The 19,307-nt window shown below is 32.6% G+C and overlaps 1 protein-coding gene across 2 annotated transcripts in view; it reads left to right on the forward strand.

Moving 5' to 3' along the window:
- LOC142358660 (ATP-dependent 6-phosphofructokinase, muscle type-like) overlaps window positions 1–19,307 on the forward strand; it is a 702,476-nt gene that overhangs the window by 470,769 nt on the left and 212,400 nt on the right. The window lies entirely within an intron of this gene.

Here is a 19,307-nt window from a genome sequence, read left to right on the forward strand (position 1 = left end):
CGAATTGCTGTCTGTTTATTTTTGATTCTCCAATCGATTTATGCCACCAACATGGAAACGCAAATTTTTCGGTAAACTTTTGTGCAAAAGTTTCCTTTTTTCTATTGATTTTCCTCTAACACTTATAAACACATAATATTATTAGTTGGCAGCAAAGAAGAGATTGCTTGGTGCGAACACAAAAAAAACATAGCAGGAAAAATCCTGAATTACAATAGAAGTACTGAATGAACTAATAATCTAAACAACAACAATTTTCCAGCAAACTCAATTTACTACCATCTAGTGACCGCAAGTTTTTCCGAAATCATGAAAAGCATTTATTGACATTAAAAAATCGAATAAAGTGATAACAGATCTTCAAAAAATTCTTTTGATTGCAATAAATAACTTTTAATTGTTCGATTTCCAATCTTAAGATTTTCGTTTTAACCTTCTGTAGAAATCAGATTCGGCTCAGTTGTGTAATTTTTTAAATTTTTTTATCACTTTCTTTTTGTTCTGAACCACATGAGGGGTCAGAGAATTTTTGTAACCTTTTTTGCACTTTTTTATTTCGTTTTTTTTCTGGGAGCTGAGGTAATCAAATGTTTCAAAAACCAGGATACTTTCACGCGAACAATGACAAATTTTGAGGGTTATGATTTTTTTCAACGTTTTTAATCTGAACTAATTGAAACCGTCTGTCAATTTGACTCCTTTTTCTCTTCAATTTTGGTCGCTTTTTGATGATTTTTTTAATAATTGAGTTTTGTTCTGGTTTGCAATGAGATCTCCAAAGAATGAATGCTAATATTCTTTGATTCATAAAATTGCCATTAAACTTTTATATATTCCACTTTTGGATCTTCTTAAAGTAAGTTTTGATGTATTTTGATTACCAAATGCACCAACAAATGCACAGAAATTGGCTGAAAAAAATTTTATAGTGCGTTTTTTTTGTTGTCCATGTAAAAAAAAAGTTTCCTTGTTGGTGTTCTTTATCTCAGAAAGAACGGTGGTAGTTTATAACATAGGACATTTTTTTTTAATTTTAGGGGAATCTGATCTTTATAGTTGTGCCTGGGCATTCATGATGTTGCAGAAGTCGCGATTGTTCAAGATTTCTTAACGAAAACAATGCAACAAAATGCTTCAATGTTTTTTTTTTCATTAAGATGTGTATTGAGACCTATTTGCAAATTGAAACTTTTTTCAAATTGAATTTTTGCATTGATACTTAGAATTTTTATAGAGGCAATTTTTTATTAAAAAAACTTTAATTTGGATCCAAATTTGTGTAAAGTCTGCCAAGTCAGGGTCATTGCATAGTCTACTCATATAAAATGAAACTTTAAAAACTTTTTAAGATATAAACGATATAAACGGTACCGTAAAAAAGTAAAAAAAAAACATGCAAAACTTTGTATGCCGTCGTATATTGCCGTAGCAAGTTTTCGACAGCACCGTAGCCTTATTTTGTATTTTTCAAACTCTTAAACCTGAGCCCCTAAAAGAGTTGAAAATAAAATTCCTCTTACCCTCAATTCGTTTTTTTTCTTCTTCAGATGTTGATATACTATTTCACAACTCTGAAAGAATACAAAACTTAGAAAGGCTTCGTATAATGCCGTATCAAATTTTGTAAGATTTCTAAGTTGATTTTCCAAATTCAATACTGTTCCTCAAGTACGCCCGACCGTCATAAAACTTATAGTTTGGTATAATGACGAAGTCAACTTGACAAGACTTAAAACAGTTTTTTCTTAAGACTTTTACAATGGCGTAAGGAGTTCTTAATATGTTCTCTAAGATTGATCTATCTGTGTAATTTTTAAATTGTGTTTTGATGAGAAAAATTTTTTAACTTTCTCTAATGTAATACAAACAAGTTGAGGGAGAAATAATTTTTGTTGTTGCTTGTGGAACTAAGGGTTCAGCAATGAAAATGATTGAAATCATGAAGGGGTTCGTTTTCTTAACTTTGACAAAATTTTGGCTGTTTTTGATCTTTTTCACTGAATTTGACAGTTGACAGGGTTTCATTGAAGATCTAACAAATTTTACGTGAAAATGTTTAATCTTTTTAGTTAAGAGTATGTAACAGCGTTAACTTTGAAACATTTTATATATTTTTGGTAAATTAGTTTCAATTAAAATAGCTGTTTTTTGTAGTTTTTCTGAAGCTGAATAAATAAAAGTCTGGCTGATTACTGTTATTTCAAAATTGAGCTTTTTTGTTGTTTGAGTTGATAGGAGATAGCTTCTTTGTGCTTGTTATCTCATAAATGTTTTAGATAGGTTTCTTTGAGTAAAAATTCTGCCCATTTTTGCTGTAGTTTTTGTAGTCTAGTCTTTTAGATTTATCAATTGAACTCTTCATAGGTGAATAACGGAATATATACAAACCTAAAATTTGTTGTCAGTTTAAAATGAATTGTAGACATCCCAAAGACGTTTGAGTTTGTAAAAATTTTTCATTAACATTTAGTTTTGACTATAAATGATTTTGCCACTGTCTTAACTCTTAGGAAGGTTGGCAACAAACAAGTTCGATTGCATTTTTAAGTCCGGTTGGCTTTTTGAGATTTTTTTTAACTATTGACTGTATTGCCGGTATTGACGCTATAATGGAGAGCTATTGGTCGCCGTATCATGTTTTGAATATAAATGGTAACATTTCGCGAGTCACTTTTTTTGTCTAGTTCGTCTTTGGATTCATAAAATTGCCATTAAAAGGTTATATATTCCTTTTTTTGGATTTTTTAAAGTAAATTTTGTAGTATTTTGATTACCAAATGCACCATAAATTGCACAGAAATTTGCTGAAAAAAATTTTATAGTGCGTTTTTTTTTGTTGTCCATGTAAAAAAAAAGTTTCATTGTTGTTCTTCTTTATCTCTGAAAGAACGGTGGTAGTTTATAACATAGGACATTTTTTTAATTTTAGGGGAATCTGATTTTTATAATTGCGCCTGGGCATTCATGATGTTGCAGAAATCGCGATTGTTCAAGATTTCTTAACGAAGACACTGCAAAAAAGGCTTGAATGTTTTTTTTCATTAAGATGTGTATTGAGACATATTTGCAAATCGAAGCACGTTTTTCAAATTGAATTTTTGCATCGATACTTTTATAGAAGCAATTTTTTAATAAAAACTTTAATTTGGATACAAATTTGTGTAAAGTCTGTCTAGTCAAGTCATTGCATAGTCTGCTCATATAAGATGAAACTTTAAAAACTTTTTAAGATATAAACGGTACCGTAAAAAAGTAAAAAAAAACATACAAAACTTTGTATGCCGTCGTATATTGCCGTAGCAAATTTTCGACAGCACCATAGCCCTATTTTGTATTCTTCTGGCAGCAAAGAAGAGATTGCTTCGTGCGAACTCAAAAAATATAGAAGGAAAAGTACTGAATTACAATAGAAGTACTGAATGAACTAATAATCTAAACAACAACAATTTTCCAGCAAACTCAATTTACTACCATCTAGTGACCGCAAGTTTTTCCGAAATCATGAAAAGCATTTATTGACATTAAAAAATCGAATAAAGTGATAACAGATCTTCAAAAAGTTCTTTTGATTGCAATAAATAATTATTAATTGTTCGATTTCCAATGTTAAGATTTTCGTTTTAACATTCTGTCCAAATCAGATTCGGCTCAGTTTTTAATTTTTTAAATTTTTCTATCACTTTCCTTTTGTTCTGAACCACATGAGGGGTCAGAGAAATTTTGTAACCTTTTTGCACTTTTGTTTATTTCGTTTTTTTCTGGGAGTTGAGGTAATCAAATGTTTCAAAAACCAGGATACTTTCACGCGAACAATGACAAATTTTGAGGTTTATGATTTTTTTCAACGTTTTTATTCTGAACTAATTGAAACCGTCTGTCAATTAAACTCCTTTTTCTCTTCAGTTTTGGTCGCTTTTTGATGATTTTTTTTAATAATTGAGTTTTGTTCTTGTTTGCAATGAGATCTCCAAAGAATCTTCATAAAATTGCCATTAAACTTTTATATATTCCACTTTTGGATCTTTTTAAAGTAAGTTTTGATGTATTTTGATTACCGAATGCACCAACAAATGCACAGAAATTGTCTGAAAAAAATTTTTATAGCGCGTTTTTTTGTTGTCCATGTAAAAAAGTTTCATTGTTGGTGTTCTTTATCTCAGAAAGAACTGTGGTAGTCTATAACATAGGACATTTTTTTTGTTTTAGGGGAATTTGATCTTTATAGTTGCGCCTGGGCATTCATGATGTTGCAGAAAGAATACAAAACTTAGAAAGGCTTCGTAAAATGCCGTATCAAATTTTGTAAGATTTCTAAGCTGATTTTCCAACTTCAATATTGCTCCTCAAGTACACCCGACCGTCATAAAACTTATAGTTTAGTACAATGACGAAGTCAACTTGACAAGACTTGAAACAGTTTTTTCTTTAGACCTTTACAATGGCGTAGGGAGTTCTTAGTATGTTCTCTAAGATTGATCTATCTGTTTAATTTTTAAATTTTTAATTTGTGTTTTGATGAGAGAAAATTTTTAAACTTTCTCTATTGTAATAAAAACAAGTTGAGGGAAAAATAATTTTTGTTTTTGCTTGTGGAACTACACGTGAGATTGATTTCTTAAAAATGCTGCTGACATCGTTTGGAAGTCTAAGAAAATTTGAGCCTAAGAATTTGGATACAAATTTGTGTAAAGCCTGCCTAGTCAAGGTCATTGCATAGTCTGCTCATATAAGATGAAAATTTAAAGAATTTTTTAAGATATAAACGGTTCATTAAAAAAGCAAAAAAAATATAAAACTGATTTTCCAACTTTTATATGGTTCTTCAAGTACGCCCGACCTTCATTAAACTTATAGTTTAGTACAATGACGAAGTCAACTTGACAAGTTTTAGTACAGTTTTCTATTAAGACTTTTACAATGGCGTAAGGAGTTCTTAATATGTTCTCTAAGATTGATCTATCTGTTTTATTTTTAATTTGTGTTTTGATGAGCTGAGTGAAAATTTTTAAAATTTCTCTATTTGTAATACAAACAATTTGAGTGAGAAATAATTTTTTTGTTGCTTGTGGAACTACACGTCAGATTGATTTCTTAAAAATGCTGCTGACATCGGTAGGGAGCCTAAGAAGCCCGTCGCCGGGAAAATAGAATTATTGTTATTAAGAATTCAGCAATGAACTTGTTTGAAATCGTAAATGGGTTTCTTTTCTTAACTTTGACAAAATTTTGGCTGTTTTTAATCTTTTTCACTGAATTTGAGAGTTGACAGGGTGTCATTGAAGATCTAACGAATTTTACGTGAAACTATTTAGTCTTTTTAGTTAAGAATATGCAACAGCGTTAACTTTGAAACATCTTATATTTTTTTGGTTATACAGCTTCATTTAAATTCGCAGTTTTTTGTACTTTTTGAAACTGAATAAATAAAAGTCTGATTGATTACTGTTATTTCATAATTGAGCTTTTTTGTTGTTTGAGTTTATAGGAGATAGCTTCTTTGTGACTGTTGTCTCATAATCGTTTTGAATAAGTTTAGGTGAGTAAAAATTCTGCCCGTTTTTGTTGTAGTTTTTGTCGTCTAGTCTTTTAGATTTATCAATTGAACTCTTCATAGTTGAATAACGGAATATATACAAACCGAAAATTTGTTGTCAGTTTAAAATGAATTGTAGGTATCCCAAAGACGTTTGAGTTTGTAAAAATTTTGCATTCACATTTAGTTTTGACTAAAAATGGTTTTTCTACTGTCTTATCTCTTAGGAAGGTTGGCAACAAACATGTTCGATTGCATTTTTAAGTCCGGTTGGCTTTTTAAGAGTTACTTTTTTAACTATTGACTGTAATGACAGCATTGACGCTGTAATGGAGAGCTAATGGTCTTCGTATCAAGTTTTGGAAAAAAAATGGGAACATTTTGCCCGTCAAATTTTTCTCTAGTTCATCTTTGGATTCATAAAACTGCCATTAATTGTTTATATATTCTACTTTTGGATTTTCAAAAAGAGGTTTTGAAGTGTTTTGATTACCAAACGCGCCAACACTTACACAGAGACTGGCCAAAAATTTTACAGTGCGTTTTTTGTTTTCCATGTAACAAAAGTTTATCATTGATGGTGTTCGGTATCTCAGAAAGAACGGTGGTAGAGTATAACATAGGACATTTTATTCAATTTTAGGGGAATCCGATCTTTAAAGATGCGCCTGATGATGTTGCAGAAGTTGCGATTGTTTAAAATTTCCTAACAAAAACAATGCAACTAAATGCTTGAATTTTTTTGTTCATTAAGATGTGTAATGAGACCTATTTGCAAAATGAACCAAGTTTTTCAAATTGAATTTTTGCATTGATACAAAGAAAATCTAGAGGCAATTTCTTTTTAAAAAATATCATTTTGGATACAATTTTGAGTAAAGTCTGCCTAGTCAAGGTCATCGCATATTCTGCCCATATAAGATGAAACTTTTAGAATTTTCTAAGATTTAAACGGTACCATAAAAAGTTTTAAAAGAAGTATACGAAACTTTGTATGTGGTTGTATAATGCCGTAGAAAGTTTTTACAGCACCGTAGCCCTATTTTCTATATTTCATGTTCTAAGTCCGAGCCCCTAAAAAGGTTCAATCTGTAACGCTTATCGCATTCAATTTGTTTTTCCTTCTTCAGCTTTTGAAATAATTTTTCGAACCTCTGAAGAAATACAAAATTTATTAAGGTTGTGTATGAGGCAATTTCAAATTTGGTATGTTTTGTAAGGTGTTTTTCAAACATTTATTGTTCTTCAAGTACGCCCGACAGTCATAATGCTTATAGTTTAGTACAATGACGAAGTAATCTTGACAAGACAGTACACTTTTTTAGTACGACATATACGGCGGCATAGTGAGCTTTTACTAAGTTCTCTAAGTTTGATCTTTTTAATATATAGTTTGTTTAATATATAGTTTGTGATTTGATGTGCTGTTAGAAAACTTTTAAGCTTTCTCTAAGGTATTACAATCAAATTGAGGTAGAAATTTTTTTGTTGATTGTGGAACTAAATGCTCGATTGGTTTCTTAAAAATGCTACTGAAATCGCTAGAAGCCTAAGAAGCCCGTCAAACGCGGGAAATATATTTAATGGTTTCAATGGTTCAGCAATGAACTTGTTTGAATTCGTCACTGGGTACTCCTTATTAATTTTGACAATATTCTTTTCGTCACTGAGTTTGACAGTCGACAGGGTATCATTGAAGATCTAACGAATTTTAAGAGAAACTGTTTAATATTTTTGGTAAAGAGTTTGTAACAGCGTTAACTTTGAAACATCTTATATATTTTTGGTAAATTAGTTTCAATTCAAATCGCTGTTTTTTGTATTTTTTCTGAAGCTGATTAAATAAAAGTCTGACTGATTACTGTTATTTCAAAATTGAGCTTTTTTTGTTGTTTGAGTTTCTAGGAGATAGCTTCTTTGTGAATATTGTCGAATAATTGTTTTGAATAAGTTTAGGTAAATTCGAATTCTGCGCGTTTTTGTTGAAATTTTGTCTTTTAGTCATTTAGATTTGTCAATTAAAGTCTTCATAGGTGAATATTGAAATATATACGAACATAAAACTTGTTGTCAGTTAAAATTTAACTGTAGTTATGCAAAAGACGTTTTAGTTCGTAAAAAGTTTGCAATAGCATTTAGTTTTGGCTATAAATGGTCTTTCTACAGTCTTATCACTTGGGGTGATTGGCAACAAGTCCGATTGCCTTTTAAAGTCCGGTAGACTTTTTAAAAGTTAATTTATTAACTGTTGACTGTAATGACCGTATTGACGCTAAAAAGGAGAGCTAATAGTCTCCATATCTGATATTGAAAAAGGATTTGGAAAATTTTGCCCCTCACTTTTATGTCTAGTTAATCTCCTGAGCTTAGACTTCTTTGTTTAGATAATATTAGTCAAATTGCATCTTGTATAAAGATCCTAAATTTTCACAGAAATAAATGTTCATATAATTATTTTTCTGGTTTTCTTTTGGTTTAATTTTTAATTGAATATATAGTGAAAACTTGGTGATCTGCCAATGATTGTGGTTGTTTAAACAGCCTCTTCATGAAGACTCACTGAAAATATTTTTTGCATCCATATTGTAGCAAATTATACTGACCGAAAAGTCATATGTTTTTCAACACTTTGTGTAGATTTTCCTAATTCTCAGTTTTCTTAACTTTTCTATTATTGAATCGTGTTAATTTAGTCACTTGTCTGCTTAGAAAAACACTTCTTATAAATTGCGAAAACCCGTACCATGCGTTTTTATAAAGCTGTTTTTGAATTTAAATTTTGGCTCAATTTTGTTCGCCGAAAGTAATGTTCTGTTTTCAGCTTTTTTTCTCTGTTGTTTGTCTATGTGGGTTTTGTAAAATTTGATAATTAATTTGTTAGATGATCTGTCATTGACGAGTTGCATACCCAAACATGATTTACTCTACTCATTGCTCATATTGTGATTACATTGCTCGGGTCATCTCTGCATAATTTTGATTTTTTTTTGCATTCTCAAGGTAGAATTGTCAAGTGATTTCAAAACTCACTTTCAAATCTAGTTTGAGAATTTTAAGTCTAATCAAAAATGAATAGAAGCCATGAAATCTTGGTGAAATGGAAGATATTACTGTTTAGTGTTTAATTTGAAGGCGATATGTAGGTAGATTACTGGACCATTTTTGTTAGTTGGTAATATTAATTATTGACTTGATAAAAATCTTTTTTTTCTCCTTGACAAAACTGCTGTAGAATTTATTTATTTTCCGTCGATTTCTTTGTTCTTTTGTTCAATTCAGTGAGATAAAAAGCTTGGTCTCACTGATAATAATCTTTATTTTAAGATAAGAAACTCTATTAACGAATTTTTGACTATTTTTGTTTTGAACGTTTTCTATATCTGCTTCAATAATATTTAAGCCAAGAGTTGAGTGGAGTCGGAAAACTATGCAGGGGTCATTAGGGAGACTCCTAGTTTTGTGTTTTTGATATTACCTCTACAAAATGCCACATGAAAAATTGATTTCTAAGAAAGCTATTTAGACCAATGAAAAGTGCCGCAGATAACCAAGATTAAAATGACTCGGTCAAACATCCTATATTAATTGGAACAAAAAATTCTTCATGGATGTAGTAAAAGCCCTTTCATAGACACTTTAGGATCGCTCGAGCATGGGTTTTTTATATATCGAGCAAAATTCCATGTTTTCCACTCCCAGGTCGAGGTGCCAACGCCATTCAACGCATAACTATGCAAGATAAACGTAAATGCAGAAAATTCTGTAAGATAAGCGGTGAAAAAATCTTAATCGCCTGGTAGTGGTGAATTTGCTTAATTTCAGCTTTGAATTTAGCGGTGAAATTACATAAATTCACCGCTTAACTTAGTGGTAGACTTACATAATTTCACCGCTTAGAAAACGCTTCAAATTGTCTTTTTGTTCAACGAGGTTAAGATAAATCTATTAAAAAACACAAGGAAATTTTACCCACGAATAACCATACATCTTTTTCAAGCGGTCAACTTTTTGAAACGGTGAATTTGTGTAATTTCACCACGAGAGTAAGCGGTGAACTTACAAAAAATCACCACATTTCATCGCATCTCACCGCTAAAATTTATAATTTCACCGCTAATCTTACAAAATTTCAACGCACATGTTTTACAAAAAGTATACTGATTTTGATTCAAATTCGAAACAAAAATGCAAGCTTTTTGTGAGAAGTGGAGCAGTGGAATAAGAAGTGGCTGACAATCAGGAGGTGAGAGGTTTGAAGGCGTGCAAGGACGGTAACGTGTAGTAAGTGTTGAAATGTGGTGAATTTTTGTGAGTTCACTGCACTCTAGATGATTTCACCGCATTTCACCGCAAAATTATGTACAAAATTTGCGGTGAAAAAACCAACTTTTCACCGCTTATCTTACATATTTTTCCGATTTTTTCTCGACCCGGGGTTTAATGATTCTCTGAAGCTCTTTCTCAAAGGAAGCCCAGGCTGACATGAAGTTCAATAACTTTGCACTGGTGTAACGTCAGTTAATCCGGGCTACTGACCGCTCTATTTGAGAGGTCAACATATCAAAAGCCTTTGGGCTGACCTTAGTAGTGTAGGGAAATTACCTAATTAATGAGGTCCATATGAAAAGGCCTTTTAACAAGAATCATAAAGTCGAGGGAGAATATTAACATATCCAACCGACTTTATGGTTTCTTTTATATGGTCTACATCCTAGATTAGCGTGTGATGGTAGGGAGATTACGCAACGCTGCCTCTCCCGCACCTCGATTTTATTAGTTTTTCGGGTCTTTCGCACTATAGCCTCCCGAAAAATTAGTGCACCACATTATGGTGTATTTACCATGAGGGGTGGGGTGGGGGTATACGCTATATAGGGGCTTAGTACGGTCGACTCCTCGACAGGTGTGGGTTGAAACGTATCTTATTTGAAATCGTCTGGTGTGCTTTCAGGTGACATTTGCTTTGAAAATGAACTGCATTGTGTTCTCTTTGTCCTCTGCTATACATTACGGGCTTATCTTACTCGCACGAGAGGTTACTATCTTTTCAATGTCATTTCAATGTCATTTTTGGAGACAGAATTAGGCTGAAATGCTTATACGAAGAACCTCAAACTACCCAGCTTAAGTCTTAGGCCAAAATCAAGTATTTCCAGACCGCAAAGATGAACGGGCACGTTTTTTGATGTCCAGACTTACGTGCTCGTGTAAATTTTCATTGTTTCCAGTTTATGCAACTATCCAAGACCTCACAAATGCAATAAGTAAGCAGCCATGGAAAAACACCCAGACTTTGCACGATCATACTGATTGAACTCCATAGATCAGTTGTTCACAAGTTCTGCCCAAAGAAACTTCCATATGTCACCCTCCTATCAAAGTCAAGTATGACTCAGGAAACAAAAAAGTTGACCATCTAAATGAGGTGCAATCTAGTTACGTTGAGGAGACAGATAAGGTTGAAATGATAAAAACTGAAAGCTGTTTTTTTAAAGTCTGGATGCGGGATTTTTTCTTCGGTAATGTACTCTTTACTGATGAGCTTGCCCTGTGACGGCTGAGCTTCACAAAGAAGCGAATCAACTCAAGGCCAAAGCAAAAAGTGAAGTTAGAATAGCATGAACGCAAATTCTGTGCTACATTCTATCGAAGCCAAATTGATTTTTTCTCATTGTTCAACATTTATTCTTAGTAGCTATTTTAAGTACGTGTATATCATACATGAAGTGAAACTGACACTCAAACTCGAACTACCTGAATATCAGCAAATTGGTATTACGAGGTATAAACAACTTGAACAAATTACAGCAGGTTTTTTCCGATTGGTTTGTGGATCAACCAGTTGTTAATGCAAAAATATTGTTGTGTTTACCAAAATTACATGACAGTCAACATTTCACTGAAAAAAACAACGCTATGGAAAAATGTTCACATTCTGTCGACATCGTTATCTACAATCAATCAGAGATGCGTTTTTGACATGTAAAATCACTTGACTCGCGGGGTAAAGAGAGCTTGAAAAACTACCAGAATTCATTTGAAGCCTGTTATTTTGGTCATTTAAAACAGGTATACAGCAGTGCGTATTGAACCACGTTGATCATCTTAGTGATTGTGCAGTTTAATTTAACTTGGCTTGTTCAAAAGTGAATTAATTTTAATATTCTCAAAAATTTTTCTTTCGGAAGAAAATTCCTTAGTAAAAAAACTTTGTGCAAAGCATAAAATCAGTTTCTCCTACTGTTTTTAAGGAATTGGTTGCTACTTCAAACCCACTGAGAAAAAAACCGATTAGTGGATTTAAATTGGAAGTTTCAAATTCTAGTTATAATCTGAGGTCTGGGTTACTTCAAGGATTTGGCCTAGAGTTGGTCAAACTTTGGTGACCAAATCGTTCTACAACCCATTTAATTTTTGCGTTTTATAAAATGTGTTATTACCAAAAACTCAACCAAAACTGATTGTTTCAAATTGAATATTTTGTTATTTTGAGCGATTAAAAGTTATTTCGGATTGGTAACTGGGACTAATGTAGTTTCAAGTATGCAAGGGTAATTTGCGGAATAGATGATAATATACATTTCACAATATCTGGACAGATTTGAAACCCCTGAACCGAGCTGGGCGGTGTAAAGTTTTCTTTGCATTTGATAGGAGAGCAGCCGTTAGATTTGGTCCGCCAAACCAGACAGTGGGAATCAAACTGCTGTAAAATACGATGAAAAAAGGTACATCTAACGAATCAGCAGCGATACGCTAGCGAGGCGAACGAAAGGTGACGTTGAATGAGGAAATTTAAAAGAAAGCACTGCTTAAAGGAAACTGCTGACTCAGCCGACCCAACAACACAGTACACGTACAGTATTGGCCAGCACAAATCCAACACGAACAGAAACTTCACGATTTACTGGAAGACGATAACACTTAACGGAGGCGTTGCTGCAAAATAATTCAAATCGACCCATCAAACAGAAAGTTTGCTACCAAAAAACTTTTTGACTTGCATAGTATTAATTTTCCAAGCAACCGCTGAACTTTCACCCGTCCTTACAAGTTTTTTGGGAGACCAATTTAACCGATCAAGTGATTTGAAATTGAATTTGGACATTCATTAGCTTGCATTTATAAAGAAAACAACGGCACGCAACCAGCAATGAAATCAGAGCAAAACAACGGGATTCATGCAGTGATCGAAAGTAAGAGTAACAACAAGTATCCGACGGAAAACCCAGCTGCTCAAACTGTACAGAAAGAGGCAAAAGCAAGGGGCCAAGGTCCTGAAATTTCTTTGAAAACATATTCAGCGAAGCAAAGGCGCAGAAAACTGATGAAGAATTTCAACATCGAATTGAAACGAAGATAAAACTAGAGCAGGCGCGGTTTGAACAAAGAAAGCTGGAAATCGTAAAGCAAAAAAGAACTCGCAAACGCAAAAAAAAACAATAATTGGAAGAAGAGCGTGAGCAAGAGCGCAAAATAAGAAAACAGCATTACAAAATGAATATCTTTTCTCACTATCAACCAGCGCTTGGGGCCTAACATCTTTCAAATGTACCCAAATAAAAGAGTTGTCTTGGGTTGGGCCAGTAGAATTGACAACGTTCTGACGCCAGATTGACCATCAGCTCGCTTCGAAGCAACCCTAAATAGAATTTGCATAGTCACTTCTCACAAAATCGAAGTTCACGCAATCGACCATCACGTTGGGGACCGGAACGTTTCAACCAGAGCCGATTTTCGCTACAACAGTGGTTATTCAGTTGAAGTTGAACTTTTTCAATGAGAATCTCGTGGTATGGTCGCAGTGTTCTAGTATGTTCATTGCTACAGTGGATCGACAACCAATACCAGTCGCAGACGAAAAGAGCAATCTGATGACTCTTTTGAAGGGCAGAACAAGGTCAGCGATATCTGGAATTGCATATTCTGGAAATTTTTATGGTGCCGCTTGGAGCGTTCTGGAGTGGACACGTTGATGGCCTTATGTGATCATTGATGCACGAGTCTCTGCAAGGCAAGCAAAACCACAAAATTTTTAACCTGCTCAAAGAGTACAGACAGGATGGTGGTATGCAATCACGCACGACACTAATGGCGGTAGATAAACTGCCAACTTCAGTTTCTCGCAAAAAAGTTGCTATTTTGTGTTTACGATAACAATTAAAGGTGAAGATTGGCGTGATCTGAATACGTTTGAAAAATGGCTATCTAGCACGGCATTCGTGCAAAAGGATATTCAGTTTTTTTTTAAAAAAAAACAGAAAATAGGATAGTCGAAACATAAATGGAGACAAATGGTTCTCCAAAACATCGGACTTTAGTTCGAGTTCGACAATGAAGAAACATGTTGAAATTTGTTAGTTTGGTTATATTAAACTCACATACAGAGCTAATCGAAGCACAAATGCATTTGTTCCAATTAGTGATTGTACTCGTTTGGTTGCTTGAAGTCAACGATAGGCGAGGACATTATAATTTGAGTTGAGTTAAGCAGACCATCGATGGGTTTGAAGGTGTGACTTGATCCCCAAAAGTCCGAAAGAGCAACGAACTCTAGAGGCGTCCAGTAGTGATGCCTGCTCCTGTAGTACCAATCGGAAATAGTGTTTTTGCAATGAAAAACAGAGCTGACGATGTGAGGGCTGAGCTTCACAGATAAGCAAATCAACTCCAGTTCAAAAAAGCAGTGGAATTAGAATAAAATGACAAGCCAAATTCGATGCAACACTCTATAGAAGCCAAGCGGATTTGTTCACATTACAACAGTTGTTTTAATAGATAATATTTAAACGTGTTTATCGTACATTAAAAAAAACTGAAGCTCAATCTCGAACTAGCACAATATGGCTAATGCACTTTTACAAGGTGTACTACTTGATGAAATTGCATCACATTCTTTACGATTGCTTTTCGAATCATTTTTTTGTTTATACAGAATTTCAAAAAAACTTCTTTACGTTTAATAACTTTCCCTGACATCAAAATCACACTAAAAAGGTGACATTACGGAAGACTGCTCACACTCTGTCGACATCTTTCTCTACAACCAAATAGAGTTGCATCATTGACACGTAAAAACACTTTTCTATTCGCATTAAAGGAGCTTGAATATCTACCAAAGTTAGTTAAAATTTGTTAGTTTTTGGTCATATTAAACACACATACAGTGCTAATTGAAGTACAGTTTCTTGAGTGATAAATTAGTTGTTATAGTGTCTTTTTTCATTAAATCATCTAGGTGATTTTACCTGTTTGGTTAATTGACGACAACGACAAGCAAGGAGACTATAATTTGCGTTACGCAGACCATTATTGGGTTTCAAGCTGTGACTCGATCATTGAATGTCCGAACGAACAACGAAGTCTAAAAGCAACCAGTAGTGAAGCTCTCCCCTGTATTAGCAATCGGAAAAGTATTTTTGCAACGGAAAACAGGATTGACGGTGTGAGAGCCAAACTTCATAGCAAATCAATTCAAGTCCAAACCAAACAGTGAAATTAGAATAGCATAATAAGCAGAATTCAATAATTCAATGCTACATTCTATCGAAGCAAAATTGATTTGTTCTCATTGTTCAACATTTTTAGTCGCACAAGTTTTTACAGCACATTAATTGAAATCGAAACTAGAACTCCATTTACCACACCAAGACCAATGCAATTACACGAGGTGTACTACTTGATAAAAGTGCATCAGATTCTTGACGATTGGTCTATGAATCAACTTGTCGTTAATACAGAATTTCATGAAAATTTTTTACGTTTAACAATATTAACTGACATCAAAATTACAGTGAAAAAAGGACGTTATGGAAGACTGCTCACACTCTGTTGACATCTTTGTCTACAACATGTCATAGTTGCATTTTTGACATGTAGAACCACGTGATCAGCTGCCTCAAAAAGGCTCAAAAACAACAAAAAAAATTGAAACTTGTTATTTTTCTTCATAATGAACTGACATACAGTTCCATTTGAAGCACAATTCCTTGAATGGTAAATTAGTTGTTAAATTTTCTGGTTTCTTTAAATATTCTCAGTGATTGTACAGTTTAATTTAACTTTGAAAGAAGAATTAATTTTGATCTACTGTACATTTTTGAATAACTCCGTTCCTAAGTATAATAAATTCACGAGCAAAGCTTGAAGTTGGTTTTTCCTACTAGTTTTTTCAAGTCTTGACATTTTTTGATATTTTTTGTTACATGAAGCCAATTGAGAATCAAATTTCATAATTGAGTTTAAATGGGATTTTTCAAAATTAAGTTTTAATCTGAGGTTACTCTTATGATGGAGATTAACACAAACATTAGATTTTGGTCTATATCTGGTTAAAAACTGAGTTACCAATTTACTTTGAGACGGTTTCTGGTTTTGCATTCATAAGTTGTTTTATTAACAAAAAACATCACAAACATTGATTGCTTCGTACTAAATTACTTTGCTATTCTGAGCGAAACGAATTTATTGAATAGCAAAATTGAACATTTAGTTATTGCGCTAATTGAGTGTCAAGTAGTTCAAAAATAATATACGGTCTGGCGAATAATACAATTCACAAAAGTTAACCGCAGAAACGTAATATCCGGACAGTTTTGAAACCGCTGAAACAAACTAGGTGGTTTAAAATTTCCCTTGTCATTGATACGAGATCTGCCATTTCCACCTTTCTTTGTTCATCAGATGTGCTACTTTCACACGTTTTACCGTTTCAGAAAACATATCAAGATAAATTAAATAAACGCTGTTGCAAAATGCATAAAACCGACTGTTTAAACTCTCTGAACTTTTTCATCTACAACCAATAAGAGTTGCTTTTTTGACATGTCAAACCATATGATTAGCTGCAAAAACAGGTTTAGAAAAGCTACCAAAAATCAGTTGAAAACCATATTACAATTTTTTTATATATATATATAATTGACATACAGTGCGATTTGAGACACTTTTCGTTGAGTGGTTGTTGGTTATTACAGTGTCTTGTTTCTGTAACTTATCTTAGTGATTGTACTCAATTGGTTGATTGAAGTCAACGATAGGCCAGGACAATATAATTTCCGTTGAGTTACGCAGACATTGATTGGTTTGAAGGTGTGACTCCGTCAGCGAAGGTCCGAATGAACAACGAAGTGTACATATGACCAGTAGTGAAGCTCGCTCCTGTACTACCAATCGGAAGCAGTATTTTTGCAAATCAAGACAACGTTCATGATAAAACAGCTGAGGTTCGCAAATAAACAATTCAATTAAAGGCCAATCCAATCAGTAAAATTAAAATAGCATGACAAGCAAAGTTCAGTGCTATATTCTATCGAAGCCAAATTGATTTGTTCACATTGTTCAACATTTATTTTTAGCAGTTATTATTAGCACGTGTTTATCATACATGGAAAGAAACTGATACTCAAACTCAAATTATCTCAATGTAGTTCAAGCTGTTTTACGGGGCATAAACATCTTCATGAAAGTGCATCAGATTCATTATGATTGGTTTGTGAATCAACTTAGTAATACAGAATTTCAACAAAATTTCTTTACTTTCAATAAGTTTCCTTGACATCACAATTACAGTGAAGAAATGGGGTTGTGGAGGACTGTTTAAATTCTATCAGTATCTTTATCTACAACTAATTAGAGTTGCCTTTTTACATATAAAAGTACGTGACTAGCTGCATTAAAAGGTCTTGAATGAATACGAAAAGTTATGTGAAAGTTGTTAATTTCGTCGTATTAAAGTGACATACAATTCTATTGGAAGCTCAGTTCTTCAAATAATCAAATATTTGTTACAGTGTCTTGTTTTTGAAATTCTTTGTAGTGATTGTACAGTTTAAATTGTCATTGACTTGCTGAAAAAGTAAAAACTTTGATATTCTGAATACTTTTGTTTAATTAACTACGTTTTCAAGTAGGGAAACCCTTGAGCAAAATTTAAAGTTTTTTTCCTCTACTGGCATTAACGAAACGATGCCTAGCAACATTCTGATATTCTTATTACTTGAAACTAATTGAGGAGCAAAATCCAATATTGAAATTAACTGGAATATTCAAAATTGAGTTACAATCTGAGGTCTCCCTTATGATTGAGACCACTAAGAACGTTAGAATTTGGCTCTAGTTAGTCAAAACTTTGATGAATAGTGTTTTCTGAATCGCTTTCTAGTCTGCGGTTTATAGATTGTTTTATTAACAAAAACATCAGAAAAATTGATTGTTTCACTTTTAATTATTTTGTCGTTCTGAGTGAAACAAATTTGTTGAATAGCAAGGCTGAACCATCAGTTATTCAGACTAATTGAAAGTCAAATAATTCAAAAATAATCTAAGGTGTAGTGAATAATGCAGTTTACAAAAGTTAACCGCGGAAAAGTAATATCAGGAGAAGTTTGAAACCGTTGAAACGAACTGGTTGGTTTAAAGTTTTCCTTGTCTTTCAAAAGAGAGCTGCCATTAAGCGCCTTTTTCTCATCGGATGTGCTACTTTTACATGATTTACCGTTTCAGAACACATACGAAGCCTAATCCAACAAATGATGTTGCAAGCTGCATATAACCCCATTACTAATAATTTTAATAGTCAAGAAAATTAGCTATTTATGAGCCAATATTATGGTACCAAAGCTGCTCCTACATTTTATCCATATTATTTTTCATGAAGTAATTGTCAGGTGATAGCATAATTAGTTTTTGTTTTGTAAAAATGGCATTATATGTATATATATATATTTATATATAAATAAACACATAAATATATGTATATTATATATATATATATATATGCATGTCTATCCATAAATTTATGTATATATATATATATATATAATAAGTATATATATATATATATATATATATATATATATATTTATATATATATATATATATATATATATATATATATATATATATGTATATATATATATATATATATAATGTGTGTACATATAAACATGTACATTATTTATATATATAAATATATATATATATATATATATATATCCCTTTCTCATAGTAAAAAAATGAGATAATTGTCAGAACTTGTTCAAAGTTTTTTGAGAAAAAAGCAAATGGAGTTTCGGATTGCTGTAAATAACGAAACAAAACAAAAGTTTAGGGATCATGAAAAGAGAACTTTTTACACTTCAATGCAGACAATATTTGTTCAAAATGGAAAAGTAATGGAGAAAAGTCTGGGCGCTAAAAACAATTTTGGTAATTCTAACTAATTAAATTTTGAGCTATCAACAAAATAAGAAACAGATTTGATGACATCCATAGTGCTTCCCAGGTTATGATAAACCTTTCTAATGTCATGTTGTCTGCACTCGGATATTTCTATGGACAAATTAATCTACTAAACGATTAAAAATTACTTATCTTGTGAACACTGTCAAAGATCGCTTTCCGCTGACTTTCCCTCTTCATTTTAGCGTTTGATGCTATTAAACGGCTGACACGTAAATTTGGAAGCACTCTATACGTTTTTTTATTAGCTTTTAATGATGGAACTGATCGTATTTGTAGATATCTTACTGATTGTGTTTCCTGTCTGATTGCGAATATTCACTTGATAAATAAAAAATTTGACGTTTTGAAGATAAGTTTAAACTTGTTAGTTTGATCATTTTAAACTGACAAACAGTTTTATTGGAAGCATATATTCTTGGGTGGTAAAATAGTTGTTACGTTGTCCTGTTTCTTTAAAATCTTCTTAGTGATTGTACAGTTTGAAGTTTTAGACTTATTTTAATTACGTTCCTAATTAGGAAAATCCTTG

The sequence above is a fragment of the Convolutriloba macropyga genome, chromosome 2 (assembly GCF_964194025.1).
Source record: "Convolutriloba macropyga chromosome 2, txConMacr16.3, whole genome shotgun sequence".
Classification (NCBI taxonomy): Eukaryota; Metazoa; Xenacoelomorpha; order Acoela; family Convolutidae; genus Convolutriloba; species Convolutriloba macropyga.